Source organism: Anser brachyrhynchus, assembly GCF_964034855.1.
Source record: "Anser brachyrhynchus genome assembly, chromosome: 1".
Lineage (NCBI taxonomy): Eukaryota > Metazoa > Chordata > Aves > Anseriformes > Anatidae > Anser > Anser brachyrhynchus.
In genome coordinates, this window is record NC_137694.1 from 121,183,676 (window position 1) to 121,205,426 (window position 21,751).

Below are 21,751 nucleotides of genomic sequence, written 5' to 3' on the forward strand. Positions count from 1 at the left end.
AAAGAAAAGAAAAAGAAAAAGTTTATCAGAACATGAAAGAAGCAGACTGGTCAAAGTAGCTCTGAGTTGTGGGTAAGGATGCAGTCTTGGAAATGGAAAAGGGAGGGCTTTGCCTGACCAGTTCTGTGAAAGATTGCTCCCAGCCAGTGTAGATTTGGGATGAGATGGATAATCTCAACCAGCTGGAATGAAGTTTACCTTTTAGTGTCTCAAAACAAAGATAAGCCTTTATGAAATGTCAAACAAAAATGTTTATCGTATAAAGGCATAACAGAAGTGAAGAATTATGCAGAAAGAAACAGAGCCTTGAGGTAAATAATTTGGTTACTGGAACAGGTGGAATGGAAAAGAAAAATATGTAATCTGGAATAGTGGGGGAAAATGATTTAAAAAAAAAAAAAACACCCTACTTTGTGGTTGGGTAAAAGATGCTTTAGATTGATTAATAGAATTTTGCTTATTCTATTTCTTAAAAAAAAATAAACATAGTAAGATCTATAAAAATAAGAGTCTTTCTGATAGACAGCCGCTTTTTAATGACCCTACTATTCAGGCACTATTTACTGTTTCTATGTATATTAATCATGTAGCTGAGTATGTCTGGGGTACATTTGCAGAATTCAGTGCCTTTTTTCCCCTTGGATCTCTATACTGTCTGTTCTTGGAGAATGTAAAAATATTTACCTCCTTATAACCCATTCAAAACATACATGAAGCTCAAAGAGCCGCTACGTCCATTAGGACCAAGATAGAAACATCAGCAGCAATGTTAAACCTGGGCTGAGACTATGGCTCTATGCTGAGGCATAGATATCTGCCTGAAAGGAATAAATAGGTTCGCAGCACGTCACAGCAGTTTTGGTGCCAAAGAGGTTTCATAATTACCTGCTGAACTTGGAGGACTACTGAAGTAAGAGGAAATCTGTAGTTGAAGTAAGTGTATGGGTAGCGGTGGTGGTGTGAGGGATGGTTAGGGAGCTACAGTCTGAGTACATGAAGTGAAATACCTCTGGTATGCCTCTAAGCCACTGCGCCAGAATTCTGGATTTTTAACCTACTCCCATTTCTTTCTCTCACGTAAGGTTGTAAGGGCTTGGTCTTACCTCTAATAACAAATGCAGGGCTCAATTTATTGGTGATTCTGTTTTCAAAAGTGTTGCTGGGATCTTGTGGTGATCCCACAGATGCCCCACCAGCAGGTTAGTCGTAGTCATAACAAAATCTTGCAGTGTTTCCCTCAAGCAGCGAAGCTTGCCACTGCTGCTTGCTCCAGCCTGTGTTTTTACTGTCAACAGGCCTGTAAGAATCAGAAACGTCACTTTCTTGACACTGAACGAGGAACTTTGTTCAAGTTAGGATTGCCCCCAAAGCTACACCGTCTCTTTCATTGAAAAACTTCTGGCTAGAACACTCCTGTGTAAATAAATTCAGCATTCCAGTGTGGTGATGCTGCTGTGACACCGTGTGGCAGTGTACTCTGGCTGTTAAAGGGGGACGTTGTCCCGGGTACTTGTCCCAAACGCTTATACAAGTCTTGCTGTGATGTCCTGCTGGGATGTCTGGGGCCAATGCTGTGGAACACTGCAGTCATTTTTAAAAGCTGTTGTGGTATTAGTTAATATATAAATTACTTGTACTGAGGCAGCGTTTTTTTTTCAAACTTGTGTAATAAAAATTAAATAATGATAATGGTTTTGAAAAGAGGGGTATTAGAAGTGTCCTATTCTGCAGACCAAAGCAATAATATGTTAGGCAGCATCAAAGCATTAAACAAGATGGTTTGCATCATTAACACTAAATGAAATGGCTTAACAAACCAATAAAAGATGGGACTAAAACAAAGTTATCACACAATACATTTTTTCAAAGTGCCAGAGACGATTTTTCTGAAGCAAACAATTTTCCAATCAAACTAGATGGTATTTAAAGGAACATGCTTTTCCAGTCACTGAATACAAGATCAAATATCACAGTTAAATACTCTTTTGTATATTCAGTGTACTGTACGTATGGGCTTCATATCAGACTCATGAAGTAGAAGGGAAGGCTGAGCATTATTTTTCCGATTTTGTAAATAAAGCAAATAAAGGAATTACATCAGGAAGAATGGAACAATTCTTGCCTCTCATTCTGAACTCCTTCTGTTAGTTAAATTGTGGTGTGTTTTTTTTTGTTGTTTCTTTGTTTGCTTTTAAGTCTGCAGAAAGTCTTTGCACATTACATTCTACAAACAAGGCTATGAACAAAACAGTACTTACAAAGATAAAAGTGTGGGCCATTTCACAATCTGTAGTGTTCCTCTATGGCAACTGCAATTTTTACAATGTGATGTATATGTGCATTAGGCTTTACAGTTACAGACAAGAAGTTAAGGTTCATGCTCTACAAAGCTTGTCTGGGTCAGGGAAGGGGAATACTGGCTGATGGCTGGCTGTGATCTGTGACTTAATTTCACGTTGTGGGATTCTTTTTGCTTTATTTTTAGGTGAGGTGAGTGTTACTGGGGCTAGAAGGCTCTCTTAGACAATCAGCGAGGAAAAGGTTTCCCACCCTTGGGCTCACTTGAGATTGGTGAGGTTAGCATTCATCTCAGTTCTACTTCATATCTGCATGCATAGCTACTGTCCTGGGAGCTAAATATTTTTCAGATCCAAAATGTGTTAATCTTGCTTTGGAATATATTTTTTCCCTGTGTCTCTAAAGAGTGTGGGATGGTATAGATAAATCTGAGAGATTTTATCAAACTTATTACTGCAGAACCTGAGCACAGTGTTCTGAGATGAGAATGTATCTAAGTACACTAATTCTGTTCTTTTGCAGTTCTGTAACCTTGTGCTTTTAAAGCAAATGCTTGACATAGTCACATGACAGGTAGTACCTGGTCAACTTCAGGGACTTCAGTAGGTTATAGTCAGTGTTCACTGCTATTTCCAGTTTATGTTCTGAATTCTGATTCAGGAAAACACTTGTGTAACTATGAGCACCTCTTTAAATCCATGGTATAACCCCACAACATCATGTCCATAAGCAGGAGGGTGGGGAAGATTTACTTTTTTACTAAAGATATTTTTCTGGGAAAGAAAGAAAAAAAAATATTCTGGCCCATTCCTAGAAGAGAAAAATGGGAACACATTCAGCACAGTGGTTTCTTGGGTCAGGTAAGGAATAAATCCATGCAAAGGAATAAGCAAAAGGACTCTTGTGAAGTTTGTGGATTATAGTTGCCTTCAGTTAATTTTAAGGTTATATTTAACTTTACTTTAAGTATCCGCTTAATGCTTTGCTGAACTGGTGTTTTCATCAAATACTGTTTCTCTCTCAACACATTGCATTGAAAGGAATTTTGAGCCAAACCCGTCATAATTCCCCAAACTCCTCCAAACACTGCTCCGAAGTGATTTGACTGATTTTGATTGCTCATCCCTTCTCTTTCACAGCAAACCCCACCCTCCTTTACTGACAGTCTGGAGAATGCTACTGAGCCCTTTCCCCTGCCAGAAGCAGAACTCAGAAAATGATGAGCGGAAAAAGAAAATTTTTTTCTCACTCTAGCTGACATTGAGTGGGGCAATAGGCTGCTCCATTCCTCCACTGGACGACAACTTTAATGGAGGGACAGCCTCAGTGGGGACAGTTTGGGGATTATTTCTGCTGCCACAGTGGAAATCCCCTTGGTGATGGTGTCTTTCCCTGCGGAGAAGCCCCAGTAGAGACAGTCTGTTCCCCATGGGTAGGTTCAGGCAACATTTTTTTCTTCTTTTATCTTGCTCATCATGGCAATTGAGCACTTTTTTCCTCTTTACTTATGAGTGTGAGGCTATGGTCTTTCTCTGAAAGACCAGAGGAATATAGAATGAGATTTGGACAAAGCTATGGGCATGTCTGTGATAGATACTCCTTGCACCTGAGCATAAGAGTGCTCCATTCTGTAAGGTCTAGGTCATGGGCATAAGCAGCAAAATTTCAAACAAATAGAAAGGGCTACAAGCAAAATTAAAACTGGTATAAATTGGTATCAAAATAAAGCTTTAGAAAACAGTTTTCCAGATAAAATTTGGCAATATATTTTTATCTCCACTTATCTCCTTTTACTTGATGTTTCTCAAAGACACTTCCATCACAGATCAACACCACTACCCCACACAGCAGTGGTATTTTCTTTCTGATTGCAGAGGGCTTTGAGTCAGGCCCTACATGCCTTGAACCTTCTCTTGCCTTTCTTTAAAACCTAATGATGCGTTGGTTGCCAGACTGAAGAACAAAGCAACAGGGACCTTTGGAGGTCCAGAGGTGCTCAGCTCCTGCTGGTGCCTGCCCATTGTGGTCATTCACTGCAATGTCCTCACATCATGTTTCAGTGTGATTTCTCTGCTGGTGAGTGCAGTGGAGCTTGATTTTGTAAATGCTCTTAGGATCTTGGAGCATTGCTGGACAGCCTTCAATGGTATGTATGTGACAGCACGAGCATCTGGAGGGTTTGTGTGCAGATAAAGCATCTGTGATGTTGGGAAATCACTGTAGTGTTTTTGCCAGACTGAAGTCGAAATGTCCATATCTAATTGAATGGCAGCTTTTGAATCACAAACTGGAACTTTCCATGCTACAAGCACACACATGGATCTTATGGCAGAAAGAATAGTTTCCAAATCAACACAGGGAAATTATGCAGCTAACTCCCTAGCACAATTAGAGAGTACTAAAGGCATGTGAAAACAAAAGCCATTTTTAAAGCTAACAGAATAATCACAGGTTGAGGTTTTCCACAGCTTTATAAAATGAAGCCAAGGATCATTTCAGTGCCAGGTAAAAGTTTCAGTCCATAAAGAGCAGCTGTGTTGTGCTACTTTGCACAAAACAAATAAGCCAGTAAAGTTTTGGAGGACAAGAGTATACTAGACTCAACATGCCTAGCAAAGAGGCCATATTAGAAGAAAAAATGGGTTTTATTACATTAATGAGCTTGTGTTGCTGTGCTTTGGAGAAGATGAGTTAAAGTCTGTTGTCCTCTTGGTTGTGCTGTAAGTTCTGGGCCCTGAGAGCCAATCTACCTGGAGACTGCACATCAGCTGATGTGTGCAGCTGATGTAGGTGTATTCAGGTCATCGTAAGTAAAAGGGGAGTTATTGAGATAAATAGTATCTGCATACCTCAGCCTTGCTGATTATTATTTACACACCCCTGAAGTGCTAATCCCAGTCTTTGTTCTATATGGAGCTACGTGAATCAACTGAAAAGGCAACCAGACTTAAACATTGGGTGCCCTTTGTAAATTAGCAAGAGTTTGCCTGTAAACCATCCGCAGGGGTTCTCTGCGAAGTTCCCAGCCCTTCCCAGCTTCTGTCCAGAAAACACAAAAGTCCAAACCTGGTTGGGAGAAATGGGAAAAATTTCAGGGAAAAATTGCAGGGGCTGTGGTTAAAAATAGAGGTTTACCTTAACATTAGCACTTGCAGTACTCCTGTGTATAGGATGGAAAAAGTGGAAAGCTCCAAGGTCTATGCAACCTCGTGCTAGACAATGATCAGGGCTCATTCTCTGACCTCTCATTGCATTTGGGCTGGTCAGTGTGGCTACAGGGAGCTCTTCTTGTACTAAGGGAAATGAAGCTGGAGTTGGGGAGAAACTCCACGCTCTCTGTGCTTGTCTGGCTCCAGCCCTGCAGGGAACCTGTCCAGGTAATGCAGGCTCGAGCACCCCTTGATGAGAGCCTGGGCGAGGGCCAGCAGCATCCAAAATTCATCACAGTCTCCCTCTCGTCCCACCCGTTCTCCTGTGCTTGACAATTCTTGGTGTGGGAAATGACGTGTCCCCCCTCCTCAGAAGGTGCACGTCACCCCATCCATGCCCCCAGCTGTCCGAGCCCTGAGCGAGCAGGCAGCAGTGGGACGAGCTTGCTTGGTACAAGCCATTTTTTGCTGGGATTCTCAGAAAGGCGCTGCATTTCAGCTGAATTCAAAGCAGCTGGATAGGAAAAAACATTTCTCCTTGTCCCTGGTGTCTGTCTAGCTCTGGCAGTCAGTGTTTTAGCACGTTATTATCTTTTAATTCCCATAGTTGTTGGGTATTGTCCAATCCATAAAGTGCAGGCCTGTTTGTATCTGGGGTAAACATGGTGAGAGCATGAAGATAGCAGAAGGGAGGGTTTCCCCTTTTTACTCAGCTTTTACTGAGAGGGAGGTAGTTATTTCAAGTTTTGGAGTAAAGGTTTCTGTTGATTCTTTTGTTATCCAAGTGTTGTGGACAGAAAAACAGTCTCAAGTTAGGGAATTTCACGGAATTTAGTTTATTACATTTAATATAAACTTCTAGTCCTTGATCCTGGTATTTAGAAATACAGAAAACAAACACGTAGGGGAAGCACCACTTGTGTCTGTGAAAGCTCTCCTCCCCATCCCCAGCCTCCAGTGCCCTCGCTGCGTGTTATTTTCCATCCTTTTGGTGGGACAACAGGCAGTGCAGGAGACAGGATCAACACATGGTTTTTCCCTTTTGCTGCTCCTCATTTCTTACTCTGCTGCTCTGATGTGGTTCCTCCATGGGCCACAGTCCCCTCAGAGGTGAACCTGCTCCAGAGCCTCATCTCAATCCTGCTTGGGCGTCTCCTTTTTGGCCTGCATTGGGCTCCTTTTGTGCCTTCACTTTGTCCAGCATCTCCCCTGCTCAGGTGTCCCTCTTGCTCCTGCTTGGGCACCTCTTCTTGCTTTGCCCCTGCCTAAGCATCCTTCCTTCTCTGGCATCCCTCCTTGCTTGGTGGTTGCTGCCCTTTCTGAAATGTTTTTACAGACGAACCAGAAAGTCCTCTCATAGGCTCTTTTTTATGGCATGGCAGGTCAGTGCTGTCTGTCACAGAGCCATTGTGCATATTTCAGTGTCTTTTTGCATCAGGCTGTGGTGCTTAGCAACTGTCAGAGTCAAGTCCTGGGTGAAAATCATGGTGATTGTATTAATTCAGTCCAATAATTTGTCTTGCATGTACACATACACTGTATTTGCTAGTGCAGAAGCATGTGAACTACCCATAAATAAGAGGAAATAAATTGGAAGAAATAAAGCAGTTTAACACACATGAATATTTTTGATATTTGGAAAAGTGGGGTTAATTTGTCACAATCCTTTAATTTCAGCGTCTGTTCACAGACTTAAGAGGCAGTGAACATTACTGCAACATTTCTAATTTAAACAACAAGAAGAAATGTAGAATAGGGGCATATGTATGAATACAAGCATATTGCTAGATATCAAAGATCAGTTTAAAAGGTGAAACTCTGGGTTGCTTGATGAAGTCAGATTTGAACCACTATGTTTACCATAAGCCCACTTGTATATATGCCAGGTCCATATCTCAGTAAATACATGAACTGTCCTAGGTGAAGAGTTACGTGAATGCTAGAGGTCTGTTCAGCAACCCTTATGTCCTGCTCTCACCTCCAGTTGCTGAAAGTCTGGGTACGAGTTCAAGCAATCCTGTCCAGTGGCTTCTTTTCTCCCTACTACTTGGCTTATGGCATGGTCTGGGGCATGGATGTGCACGACAAGGAAAAATAAGATTGTACAAACCTTTATGGCAAACAGCTATAAGCTATATATGTGCCCCACATGTTCTTTATTTCGTAGCTATATATTTCAAAGCTTTTATCTTTCACCGCTCAGGGGTAGATATAAAAACTTAGACCTGCAGAAGGTCACAAGCAACCACAAGGCACATGTGGTGGAGAAGTGTTCAGAGCCTTAGCCAGAAGCTGATGAAAATGAGGCAGCGTTGTCACTACCACTGTTTCTTCACCACTCTGCTCTGATCCTGTACGTGGCATGATGCCGGTGTTCACCTCACCCTCCCTGACTGTGTGGACAGTGAGAGTACGCCAGGCACCCCACATAGCCACCAAACCCATGTCGTCTTCTTTATATCTCACCCTCAAGGCTACCAGCCCGTAATGCTGTAACTCTTGGGCTACCCAACGCTATCTCACAGCATAATCTGTGCTGTTTAAAAACGCAGCTCAGGAGCTGCCAGAATTTCTGAATGCTATCTATCACCTGAGCAATGTAACAAACAAAATCATTGGCCTGAGAAGCATAGCATACAGCAGCGTGTGCATGTGTGTACACACATTTTTCTTAAACCTGTATACGTTTCCTTTCTTCTGTGGTGGAGGCAGTTGCATGGAGAGCTATCACAGCGCTGCTGTCCCAAAATAGCCCTAATCCAAGCTGTCACTTTTTTTAGTAACAACACATATGGCCTCCCTTCCTCTAGCATCCGAGCATCTCACAGTCCCCGTGACACTTGTTTGCTATGTCTCCTGTTTTGCTCGGGGGAGACCGGGACACTGAGGCAGGGTGACTCAACGCCGTGCGAGCTGCTTTGCACGCTGAAAATAGCAGACGCTTTAACCTAGCTGAAAAACCTTGGTCCCACTATTGGGCTTCCCATCTTTGGCCTTGTAGCGGAGTGTCAGCTCCGAAAATCGTGTCCTCCCTCAAGCAGTCTGATCTGCAGAGCTGTAGCCCTGGGGGAGCGCGAGACTGGCCAGAGCTGTTGACCTCCGCTTCCCCTTCCTTCAAGGTACAAGGGGCCCCTGAGCTCTTGTACAGCTCGCTGCCCCTGCGTCACGTTCGTTTCCTAGCAGGACAGCTGCAGAGCTCTCAGCTGAGCACAACCCCTTGGCTTAGGCGTGCATTTTCCCATTCTCTTTCTCTGAGAAAAGCGCGGCTTTGGTTGGCAAGTGCTGGCCAGAGGCCTGGTGCTCCGGCTCCCTCCCCCTGTGCAGAAGAAGGCTGGCCTGCAGCCACATTCTCACATTTCCCAGGCAGAGGAGAACTACTGACCTGGGAGAAAATGTTGGCCACGGACCTGCCTCCCAATGCCTTTTCCATGAGAGAAGATCGCTTGAGGCTGGGTCATTCCAATTCTGTATTAAAAATAAGACCTAGAGAGAACAGTTTTATTTATTTACAAATGGTCTAGAATAGTATCCTTTGGATACGTGTAGCGCTTTCATCTCTGGATCAGAAAGCACTTTGTAAGCATTGAGTTAATTAAGCTTAAGAAACACTCGAGGGATGCGGGAGTATTATTACCCATATTTTAAAGATGAGGAAATGGAGACAGAAAGAGGACAAGAGACTGGTGTGAGAACACAGACTGAGTCACTTCTAAAGTCAGAAATTAAATCTAAAGTCAAGATTTTATATGATTTTTCTGGCATGCAACTAGAATTAGAAGTTACAGTTTTCATCTATGAAAACGTGTGTCCACCTCCATTGTAAATAAACAATAAACATTTGTAATTAGAACATTTTCTAGGCTGGATTATATCTAAAATTATATTATTATATTATATTATATCTAAAAACAATGGCCCTCATAAACATCACTGAGTTCTTTGGTCCCCATAAATCTGAAGTGCCTATTCTTGGCTAGGTACTGAGAACAGAGCTGGAGGTTTAACTTCCCCCCATCCTAAAGAGCAGGGTCATATTCCTGGTAATAAAACCAAATCAGATAAAAGTTGATATAGGTCCAGAACATTCAATTAACACCTGTCAGTGATCAATATGAGAACAGCTGATGCTTATTTTCTCTTATACCTTTGAATTCTTACTTTCTTACTTCCCAAGAGATACGTTCTCCTAATGACTTTCCTTCTTTGCTCATGCTGGTTTCAAGAATTAAACTAAGCTCTTTTTGGCTTGCTTATCATTGCTTGTAGTAAAAATCTCCAGGGCTATATAAATTAAAGATAGAAAATAGAAATGGGTTCTGGAAAAGTGTCCCAGGAAGAGTGGTGGCGACAAACAATTTAGCTTATTATAAGACTAAGCTCGATAATTCTATAAAACAGATTTTGTGATGTAGTTTTTATGATAAAGGAGCTCAAATTCAATGACCCATGAGATCTTTTCTGCTCCAATGTTATTAACAGAAAATGTTATTGATAAAGCAGGACTCAGAATAGAATTGAGCTCATTTTCTCAGATCAGAGTTTTCTCTAGCGGGTTGGGGGTGGGTTGGTGAGCAGCTGTTCTTGTCTATAAAGTGGAGAGATACGGGCAGCGTCTAAACCACGGGATCCAAGAACGAGCCCTAAACTCTGGATCTGGATGAGCACCCTGGCAACATCTTGACTATGTGTGGAGGGAAAGCTCACCTCCCTCCCCAACTTCTGTACAAGCCCCGGCTTCCATGGTTGGTGGGGCAGGGAGGCATTCATGGTGCACTCCGTGACATCCCTTGGGAGCAGGTGGGAAATCACAGTCAATGCTTTAGCTCTGAGGCTTGCTTGCCCTGCTGTTTTGATGCATGACGAGTAAGAAGGTACCATTTTACTTAGTCTCTTTTCTGTACTGCTTTTGTAGTTGGAGTGTTCTCATTTTTGTGAAACCCCTATAGAATTAGTATTATAGAGTCCGATTAGCATCAACAGGGTCCTGAGCAATATATTCATTGGAGAAGGTCAGTTCAGTTTCCAATATCAAAACTTAAGACTGAAGAGAACAGTATAACAATGAAACAGTGATATATATATATATATTAATTTTTAAATATATATATTTTATGTATATATTAATTTTTAAATATTAATATATCCTTAGAAGTTTTTCTTTTCATTTATTCATTTTTTAATGAATATTATTTAATCAGTGCCCTGGCACTATATGGAAATAAAGCACATATCAAAGTAAATATTAGGAGAATGCTACCTGTTTTAACATACAGTGCTAAAAGTATTAATTTCAGCTAAACACACTGCTACACTTCTCTCCTTCATTAGCTTTATTCATCTGATGCTAGAATTAAGTTAGTCCAAGCAATGACATCATCCTATAATCAGGCTTTTACTACTATAAAAGGAATTTTAGATATCTGTTGGAAAAAGGCTTTTTAGTGTCCTCTTTAAATATGGAATTATTTCATTCATGCTGAACTATATATCTCAATTAGAAGAGAAAGTGTTGCCAAATGAGTTTGATTGTGGGCTAGACCTAACCTATAAAATATGGATCAGAATCCAGCTTTCGAATGCTAGAAAGCATCACATTTTTGTCTCTCTTCATACAAATTCTTTACTTTGGGGATCTTCATGGGAAAAAATGCTACTCATTCTGAAGGGCATCAGAATCTGTCCTAAGAGGTCAGGCTTCAGAATTTGATCCAGTATGTTAGAAAAAACAGCCATCGTGCAAAATGCAGTAATAGGTTTAAATATGCCAAAGGTTTGAAAGTTTTAGTGTAAAGTTTGGGGCTTGGATCTAACCCTGTGGGTCCCTTAGTAAATGGTTTTACTTCTCATTTTCAGGACCATCTGTATTGTGGGGAAGGGTTAGGTGGAGGTAAAAAAATTCCCTGTGTTAATCTAAAGTTCAAAGCCTGAAATCCACAAGTAGGAGAGAGCATAGATATAGTTTTCTCCATGGTAACATGGATGTGTATGCACCTTTTCATCTGTGAAATAGAGAATGGCTTTAAATGCTTTGGAGAATCCTCCCTACTTTGGGAATATTTGGGCTTTCTTTTTGGAACAGTGGGCACAGATAAGCTGATTGAACAATATTCCAGCGTTTCTCATTGTTAACCCTTCATAACTTCAATTCATGTTGGGGGTGTAGAGGCTTCCTCCTCTGAGTCACTCAACGCTTTTTTCCCAGCTGGTAGCTTATGTAGCTGAATGCTCCAAAAGTAAATATAATTTCTGTAGCTAGCTGACCTTTCCCTGAACAAGATCACAGGAGGGACCATGCTGTTACTCTGTGTCCTGAGGCTCAGTGAAATATCCTTTTATCATATGGTGAGAATATGATCACCAACACTTCATCTGACTTTGCAAATAATTCCACCGCTTATATGCAACTTTCACTGAAACTAAATCCATTGTTGATAAGTAACTTGGCAATTTGCTTGATGGAAAGCAATGTAGATTTATTGCTCGATTTGGATGCAAAGTTTGTGTGACGTATACTGTATAGTGAAACAAGCATATGATTCTTCTAGTGCTCTGTTTCCTTTTGTTCTGTAAGGTCTTTGGTCACAGTACTGCTTGCTAGAGAAGCCCAACAGTTTGTGTGCAAGATACATTTGTTTTTAGTTTATTTATACTAGGTAAATGTGATGGTGCTTTTGCAGTTACTCATAGTTATTTCATTTATTTACAGACCAAGGCATCTGTAAATATAGCAGCTCACCTACATCAGGCAGACTGGCAAGAGCGTGATGATCTTCCATTCAGCATATCTGATGTCTCAAATAGCCCTGCAGTCTACTGGAACACCAGCTTGGCTGGTGCTCCTGCTCATTCCCAGCTGAGGAGATGCTATCACAAGAGCTTTGTTTCAAGCAGCACTAGTTGGCAGCGCTGCCTTGTAGTCCCTTCCCTGAGGCCCAGCCTCCCTTTCATAGTGCCACACCAAGTACCTTTCTGAAAATCCTGGTTGAGCTTCTGCTGATTCCTTGTCCTGGATAAGAAAGAATGAAGCCTCTGGCGGACAGGCAGCCTGGGATCCTTCAGCCAAGGGTCCTGAGACCGAACATCCCAGCAGCGCGGTCAGATGATGACAAGAGGCCTGGCATGGACACTGCCTTGGATTATTGCTCATTTTTGCCAACTCAGTTCCAGGAGATGGCTGGCTCCCCCACTATGCTCTGGGAGCCAGCCATTTCTTGGAGAGTCATTTCAATAAAGCCACCAGCATGTCTTTTGAGGGGAATATTCCAGCTCATTGGCATTTTGATTTGAGAATTCAGCTGTTACTTCTGGATTCTCTGCCTTCAAAGAGCTTTCGGAGAAGGGCTGGTACATTATGTGTAGAGACAAAAAGGTGGCATTCATATTTTTCAGCTGTAAGTCTTTTAATAAACCACCATCACGTGTTTTCTTATTACTTTGCTGGTTTTGTCCTATTTTCTGCTTCTTATATATGTAGCTAAGTGCCAAAGCCCCAGAAAAATTAGTTCACTTACATAAAATCTGATCCTCCCATGTGCTGAGCACTTACCAGCTTATGGGCATTTTCCCAATATCACCAAAGGAGACTAATGTAAGGATATTAGTCCGATGTGTTTAGTAGCAGCCACCACTACAATATCCAAGACCCCAGTAGTGAAGACATTACAGGTGAAGCATGTAGTAACTCTTCCTCTTGAGCTCACCTGACACTTCCCACTATAATTCTTTTTCAGACCCTTTGCCAAACTTTAACTGATGGGGTTGCAGTTTTGCATTCTGCATACCCTAAGATAATTATAATTTTGTTGTGTCTACCTGGGGGGAGGGAGATAGGGATGATGAAGTTTCAGATAAAATGGTTTAGCCATTTTTCAAAATGAGGTTGGCTATAAAACATTGCATGTTTTTTTGTTTGCTTATTTTTTTTGTTTGTTCGTTTTTTCCCATGTCAAAGAGTTCAAATTCTGTTTGTATAACAACTCCAGTGCATCTTTGCATCCATAGCAGGGACAGTGTATTTAATGGGGAGACCTCTCCTGTAGCAACGGATATGCTTTTTGGTTTTACTGTAATTAGCAGTAATATTTGGCCAACTTATGAGCCCTTAAATATTTTGTATTTCTGACTAGGGGTATTTTACATCTGAAAAAATAAAACCAATTGTGACATTGTGGCGAATTACAGTTTAGCAAATACCAACCCATACAATCTTCAGGACACCCAGCACTGAGTGATCAATAAGAAAGATGACTGCAGTTGAGTGTCTTGAGGGCTGTCTGAGGAGAAAGGAAAAAGGAGTGGCGGAGGTCATTAAAAATCTTACAGCATAGTTGCTTCATTTGCAAATAAGAGCAAAAACCCAGCTTGCGTCAGGCTTGCCTTTGTCTCATCTGCCCACTCACCAGAGAATTTGTTGCATTACATGGAGACACTCCTCATGGGCATTTTCACCAAAAAGGGATTTCTATCTGTATATATTATCTCTAGCTGATCCTTCTACTGCTTTTCCATCTCCATTGGCACTCGCATTTCCAACGGAAACTTCAGTTCCCTTTACCTTCCACATCTAGGACTGCATCTTTTTTGTGAGACGAACCCCTTTCAGACGCCAGAAGCCACTTCTTCAATTGCTGCCTGCCATCTTTCGCATGCCAGCAGCCAGAATTCATCCATGGACATCCAGCTGAAATCTGCTTAATGACTTAATCTGTGCATGCAATGTTTCTGGCGTAAAGGCCGCCTTTGCAAATGCACTGGCTGGGTTTGCCAGCTTGGCACAACGCGGGGCTGCGCAGAAGCACCCAAAGGGTTTTCAGTGGGGCTGCCTGGGCCAGGTGGAGCTTTGCACTGATGCAGCTCTCCTGCCCCTCTCTTAAGGCCAGCTTGATAGCTCTGCGGGGCATCCTGATGTGCAGCACACCCATGCCCACCTTTCCAGGAAGAAGCAGACTTTGCTTCTGCTGAGCACCCCAGGAGAGGCTGTCCAACAAACGTAGGTGAGGCAGGGAGAGGGGGTTCCTCTGGGGAGCTGGTTAGGCTGTTGGTGTTTCTGCTGGCCACCTTCAACATGCCCTCCTCCTCCTCGGCTAGCTTTGCACATCGTTGGTTGCTGATCCTTTGTTAAACTCTGGGTTTGTGCTGATGGGGAACAGCCGAAGCAGGATTTCTACCTGCTGTGTGCGAGGCTGCTCGTTAACACAGGCAGATGTTGCAGTGGGGAGGGCTGGAAGCTAACCTGCCTATTAATCTCCTGCATGCTCTCACCATGTCGTCTGAAGTCTGAGATGACCAGTAAATGGAAAGATCCTCATTTCACCTGGGGATTGCTCTCTTTTATTATAGGAAACAGTCTGTTTTCTGGAAATCAAATGCAACCTGACATTTTCACTTCCTCTTTTACTGCTTTATTTGCAAGAACAGACCATTCTGGCTTTCAGAGCCAAAGAGTGCAGCATCAAAGAAAGCGGGTTGCACTCTCCCACTACTTTGCAGCCTACAAGTGAAAAGTGAGTTGTAGGTTTTTGTTTGTTTCAGATAACAAACTACTCCTTTGTAGATATCTGTCCCCGGCAGCTGAAGCTGGGACTCTCAGAAATCACCTGCATTGGGAAACTTGGCAGGGTAAAAGTAATGCTTCTCCTGGACTCGATATTCACAAATAGTAATTTCAGGACATAATATTTTTAATTATTTATTTCAATATTTTCATAACTGATTTGTTCATAATATTTTGTGTGTCTTAAACTATCATGCCTCCCTTTAATTCCACGCACATTGCTCCCCTGGAAATAAGAAAATGTAAAAGTCAATGCTGTGCTATATAGAGAAGTGTTAACTGAGTGTTAATGAGCTGCCATGTCGGCTCCAAGCCATCTCTGTAAGCCAGCACCATAAAACAGCATTTAAAGGCTATCAAGTCCATTTCATGGCTGCAAGTCCCGACTGTGTTTTGCAGTGAAGTAGATGTCCTTATTATCTAAGTGCCAGTTAAATGCTGCCAGCCTAATGTGTGCATGGGAGAAGTTGCTTTCCTGTGACTGGGGTGCTTATTTTACTGTTCACACCTCAGCTATGCACTGGTCCTCATCCAGACCACATCTGCAAACTGAAAAATAGTAAAGGTGCTTGGTTCAAGAGGAAATACCAGGAAGAGCAGAGAGACCACTGGGTGCTTGAATGTAGAGAACACAAGGAGAGTGGCTGGTGTGTGATGGTGGCTAACAGCCTTCAAACCCGTCTGAAAAGCTCTTTTAGCCCTGAGTGGCAGGAACATCACTTCAACTAAAAGAGAGGCATGGAAATTCTGGAAACGATGATAGTGAAATTAAAAAGAATACCCATTTACAATCAATGCTCCCTCCACATTATGCCACCGACTGCTATGTTCACAAAGCAACCATTCTGCAAAGTATTGTTGAAGGCAACTATGCATTTCTTGTGAATCTCTTCTTGCCTATCAAAGTGGGAAAGATGGCAGTAGTAAATTTCACCAGACTGTAGAACAATAATGTAAGGAAAGGCAGCAAAAGAATGGAGGGCCAAAGCAGTTGCTGTTTCTGGCAGAAGGAATTAGGTAAATTGCTGAGGTAGTCATTGCCCTTGGATCTCTTTGTAATACCTCCTCATCCTCTTTTTGGACAGTGTGCACATAGCATAGTGATAAGCATATTTGAAGAACCTACATAAGATCAATTCTCCCTTTTTCACTGCATGAGTTAGAAAAAGATGGAAAAGTCTTCTCTTTGAACTCTCCTCTTAGGGGAAAACTAGCCAAAATATGGGCACTTGGCAAATTTGATGTACAGAGCTGTCAAATCTCAGTTTTTCTGTGGCCATTTCACCACTGTCAGGTGACAAAGGGCTTCATTGCGTCAGGTAGGCTGTGGTTAGGTGGTGGTGCAGACATACTCAATTTGTTTTTACCCATTCTAGTAGGGGAAGATCAGGTGAAAATGCATGAGCCAGCTGTACCTGTGCCAGCTTGTGTGCAGAAGCTGCACTGGCTTGCTGAAAGGTGAGTGTTTGCTTGGGCTCAGTGCCATGAAAACACAACTGTACTGGTTCTCTGTGTTAGGATACAGCAGACTGTACAGGTGCAACACCTCAGGTCTGGTATCTTGGAGATTGCTATGTTATGCTCTGTTGCACCATGTGAGTACAACCGTTCAAGTGCCAGGGGGAGCTGAAGGAATTTGTACTTGGACAGTAAGCCGGATGGATCCAGAGCTAAGCTGTATCATGTGTGAGCAACTTCTCCAAGCCACTCTGAGTAAGCAGACTTGGGATATCTGCCTGGGCTCCGTGACTCTGTAAATAACCTTTCTGGCTCCATGTATAGTGTAGTTGGTGAATTTTATTCTGGAGGTAGATTTTTTTTCATAGTTCACTTTAGGTAGCCAGCAGACAACTTGCCATTTAATATGCCTTTGATGTTACACTGTTAGCAATAATACTACTGTATTATTCAATAATAACAGTTTTACTTCTCTTCAATTAAGTAATTAAGCATATATGTAACTAACATCAAATATTTAAGCCTACATTTGAAGTAGAGTAGTTACTGAGACCTTGTTATAAAGCTTGTTGCTATTTCTTTCTCAGTTTCTTGCTGCATACCCAGCAAAATAATAATCCAGGTTCAAACATTTTGAGTACGCTTCCATGGAAGGGAGTTTTGAAAGAAAAGATGAAAAATATGGGAAGTAAAATCCTAGAGAACTACAATTGTTGATTTTTTTTTTATTATTATTATTTATTTATTTATTTCCTTTAGGAACGGAGAGTGTGATTTACCAGTTTGGGATGAGAGAACAACACTCCATTGTGAAGTCTTCCCAGGAAATGAAGGGCTAATCTTCTTTTCCTCTTCCCAGGAAAAAAATAATTCCAGCCTGAAGAACCGGTTTTTAATTCTGTGCCAATCAGAGATTTCCTACAGAAAACAATGATTTAAGATTTCTTTTACACACACTGGAGAAATTGGTATCATTTGGAAGACAGTACATGAGATACATTTATCTGGCTTTCAGGCCTTCAGGCTATGATTTTTCCTTACCATTGAACTATGATTCTCAAATGGTTTCAGAATGTAAAATAGTTAAGAGTGTGATTCTGGAAAATACTTAAGTACCTGTATGCATTTCATTGAAAACACCTGACTTCGAGGATGTGCTGTTCTGAATGGGGATGGATTTATACCTGTGCTTGAGCACAGCTCTGAATCAGGGCCTCAGGCTCATTTACATAGGACATTCAACTTAATTAATCCAAAGTAACTTAAAGTATAAATTGAAAATGGATTAAGCTTTATACAGAATGGAATTAAGACTACTTTAATTTTAAAGTCTTTACAGGGTTAAATGCACTTTAACTAATCTGCTTTAAATTAAGCCTTTAGTTAATTTGGATTAATTTTCCTGAGTGTCTTTGTGAAGACCAGCTCAGAGTTAGGATCCAACCTGGCAAATATTCACAGAAATACTCAATTTTAAGGAAATTATTGCCATGCTTAAAGTTAAGGACGTGTGTGATTTTAGGTATGCAGTAAAGTCTACGTGCCTTTAGAGCCATTCCCCTCTCTATGCCATGCAGTGACTTGAAACCAATTTAAATGTCTGATTATGAATGAGTTTTTGCCATGATTGATCAGTTAGTGTGGTATCAGTAAAGAATGCATAGTCAGATTGCTTTCCGTCTTTACTCTTTGAACATATGAACAGACACTTGGTGACACAGACTATCTGGTATCATCTCCAAGCTCATTCAAACCAGACCTGGAAGATATACTACAATATTTGCCATATGTTAATTTTGCATTTCCTTCTTGATGTTCTGATGTTTGTGACAATAGGACATTTCATTTCCACATCCTTGCTAGTGATGAGCTTATTTAAACATACAAACAAACAAACAAACAAAACACAAACCAATCTTGTTCCCATGATCTTGGTATGATTGATGTATTCTTGGCCTGTTTAGTTAGTTAGATAGAAAGAACGAGGTCTGCTTCTGTTCAAGTCAAGTATGAAAAGTGTTTCTGTTGAAAATGTCCTGATAGAATGATTCCCATGAATAATTTTTGGTCCACAGTTTGTCAGTGAGGAGCTGATGTCAAGAATCTGCTGCTGGTTGGTTTTGCTTTGAACATTAACAGGCCATTTTCATGCTTGGTCATAAAAAGGATGCAAGTTCTGCAGCCAAATGTCCTAGGCAAATAACTGTTTCCTAATTCCACCAGCTGACATTGGAATCCAGAAAATTGATTTATTTGCCAGTTGGGGTAGGAGGAAAGCTTTCCTTTTGCTCCTTCAGGAACAGGGGAGAGGATGGGAAGTCATTCTCTGCGCCCATCTGAAGAGCTACATGGCCTCTTTTGCTCTAAGCGTGCTATGAAAAGGGAGAATGTGTATCTGTTTTCAGCAGTTTATCTCCCTGACTTTCAGATTTTGTCTCATCAGTGTTCTCCACATCTTCCTCACATGCTCTGGGAAAGTGGAAAGCTCATAGGCTCATAGCTATCTTTAGAAAATCGTCCCCCTTGCTCTCTGGGGAGCAGAGAGCTGCTGCACTAACCTCAAGGCAGGAAAATCCCTCTTGAAAGGGAGCCAGTATGGGCTGGTGTGGTCAGATTAATCTGCTAGCACTGATGGTGAAGCTGGAAGCGTAGCCACCGGTGGGATGGGAGCATGCCCTGCAGCACCGTATCTGCAGGTTCTTGGAGGGCTGGGGCCCTGGTGGACACACCTGAGCAGGCTGCCCTTGGGAAGCCTGCAGGCACTCCACACATCTTCTGAGGTTTGCCTGGGGAACAGCTGTGCACGGGGACAGCAAGAGGCCAGGAGAGCTCATGGCTGCTCTGAGGGACAGCCACCAAGGGCTGTGTAGACACAGTCCTAGAGTCCCCAGGGAGAGGAGCAGGGTGGGTCAGGCCTTTCAGACTGATGTCGGTGTTTCCCTCAAGATGCTGGCAGTGATGCTTGTATCAGTTTGCATTCAGATTAAGGTTTTTAGGTTACCCTTGCAATGAAAAGGCTAGAAACACAATTAAAAAATAAATGGAGATGCCAGAGCACAGTTGCATGAGAATGATTTTCAAAACTATGGGACTGCAGAATATATATATTCTCTCTCTATACACACACACATATATATATGTAATACTCACTATAGTGAAATCGTAGCTAGCCATAGCCCTAGTTAGGCTGTCTGCTGTCTGTAGTGTATGAAGTCCTGTTCTAGCTGATAAGCACAGTGCAGCGCCAACTCTCCAGCCCTTGCTGCTGATGTACTGCACAGGAGAGAATCCAGCTGGAAGTTGGCCTCCCTTTTCCTTGTTTAGATAACTCTTTGCTTTTCTGCCTGCAGTTTTTTTATAGACAAGCTCAATGCTGCATGGACAATACAGAGTTCATACGCAGAGATACTTGCACAGGGCATCCAGGAGGAAAAGGGAACAGGGAGAGGGAAAATCAGTAACATGTCTTAGAAAACAGGAGGATCTGTGGTACCCCATGTCTCATGTATGTCCTAACATGTCTCATGCATGGCCTAAATACTGAGAACCAACATTGCCGGCACTTCCTTTTGTATCTACTTCCAGATGCAGAGACAAATGACCCCAACTATTACTTCAAGTACCTGACAGATCACGGACCTACCCAAATCTTCACAAGGTTCGTAGTAAATTTATAGGCAGGTATTGGCAGGAAAGATATTAAGGTGTTTCAGTTCATGCTTTCCCTACAAATACCTACACAAGTGCATATATATACATATATATATATAGTGCTGACTCTGATAAACAGCAGGCATTGTTATACAGTGAAGATTTTCATGGTATGTAACAAAATCTGAAGCTATTCTTTGAGCATCTGTATTGATAAGCCACTTAGTGCTGAAAAAAACACGGAGTGATATCCCACTTACAGGTGATAGTAAGGAGATTATAATGTTTCTGAATTTCTAGAGCCTACCAAACTCCCACCCCACAAACCTGTAGGCTGTATGTAGTTAACTTGGCTTACTTAAATGGTATTACACAAGGCTACAATTTGCCACATTACCTCCTTTAAAAAGCCTGCAGACTTTTTTTGTTCTTTTTTTTTTTTTTTCTTCTCTCTAAGTGAGAAACCATTTTTCTCTTGTGGATTTTGAAGGCCTTTTATGAAATGGATGGTATAGGAGGGAAGATTATTTTTATAAAGCTAGGGTCCCTCGTGTTGCTCTGGTTTTGATTACTCTGTGTGTTTTGAGGCAGACTTCATGGTGAGTGACTCGTTTAAATGCTACCTAGTTTTTTAATATTTCATTTGTTGCCTTTAGAGAAAGTGAAATGTCCATAGGAACTACCATTAACATCCTTTACAGTGCTCCCGAAGGTTGTCTTCTATAAGAGAGATTATTGATTGTGACCCTTTGAAGGAGAATTGGCCAAAAATAATCCTTCTTGACAGGATTTCTGCTTGGGATAGGACCTGGGAGAGGGCAGTTTAACAAAAATAGCAAACGCAGTTACAAACAAAACAAAATTTATTTCAATCTCATGAAGGAATTTGGGGGATTGTGCTGGTTCTCATAATACATCACCTTGCCCTGCGAAGTCTACTTCCTGTTGCAGGGCAGCACAGAAAATGCTGCTTTTATTCATACAAGGGGCCTTTTATATCAGCAAATGAACAATATTCCTTAGGAGTTAGACTTTCAGTGGCTTGACAGAGGAAAGAAGGGATTAGAGCTGAGTGTCAGAGGACAAGGTTTCCTTTCTTGAATCATGAACTGCAGCATCAGCCCATGGAGCAGAGACGCGATGTTCAGAGCACGACGTTCATTTCATATGCCAGTATGTGTCTGCCCTGGAGATTGTCTTCGAGGATCATTTAGATGAAAAGATTATAGACAGAGTTCTTCCTTCAAAAACACACACTAAAAATAGCGGCAGGTACAAGAGGGTTTTTTTTCTTCAAAGGACACAGTTAGCAATTGCCAGAGCAGTGAACAAAGCCAAATCCCTTGAGACACGGAGATACAGCGTCCTAATTTCTTAACACAATGCTCATTTCTGAAACACCAAAATTGGCAGGCATTGTAGAATTAAAAATCTGACCTCTGGCTTCAAGAGACGGCTGGTCCTAAGCTAAGCAAGCACGGTGCTGGTGGTTTCCCTAAGCTTATAAACAGTACCTCAAACCTTAACCTCCTTCCCTCTGTCCCTTTCAAATATCTGCTATAGATATATATGCGACATGTCACAAGCTATTTTAAGCCTTTTGTGACACCCACAGGGAGGAAGAGGAGAAATTCAGGCAAAC

General features: G+C 41.7%; 1 long non-coding RNA gene across 2 annotated transcripts; it reads left to right on the forward strand.

Moving 5' to 3' along the window:
• On the forward strand, positions 1-20,463 carry LOC308191178. Of its 2 annotated transcripts, XR_013947768.1 has the most exons (3): positions 1-14,440; positions 16,377-16,458; positions 17,218-20,463. It is a non-coding gene; the product is annotated as an uncharacterized lncRNA (long non-coding RNA). The 2 variants fall into 2 exon arrangements; XR_013947769.1 differs by lacking the exon at positions 16,377-16,458.
• The last annotated feature ends 1,288 nt before the right edge of the window (positions 20,464-21,751 follow it).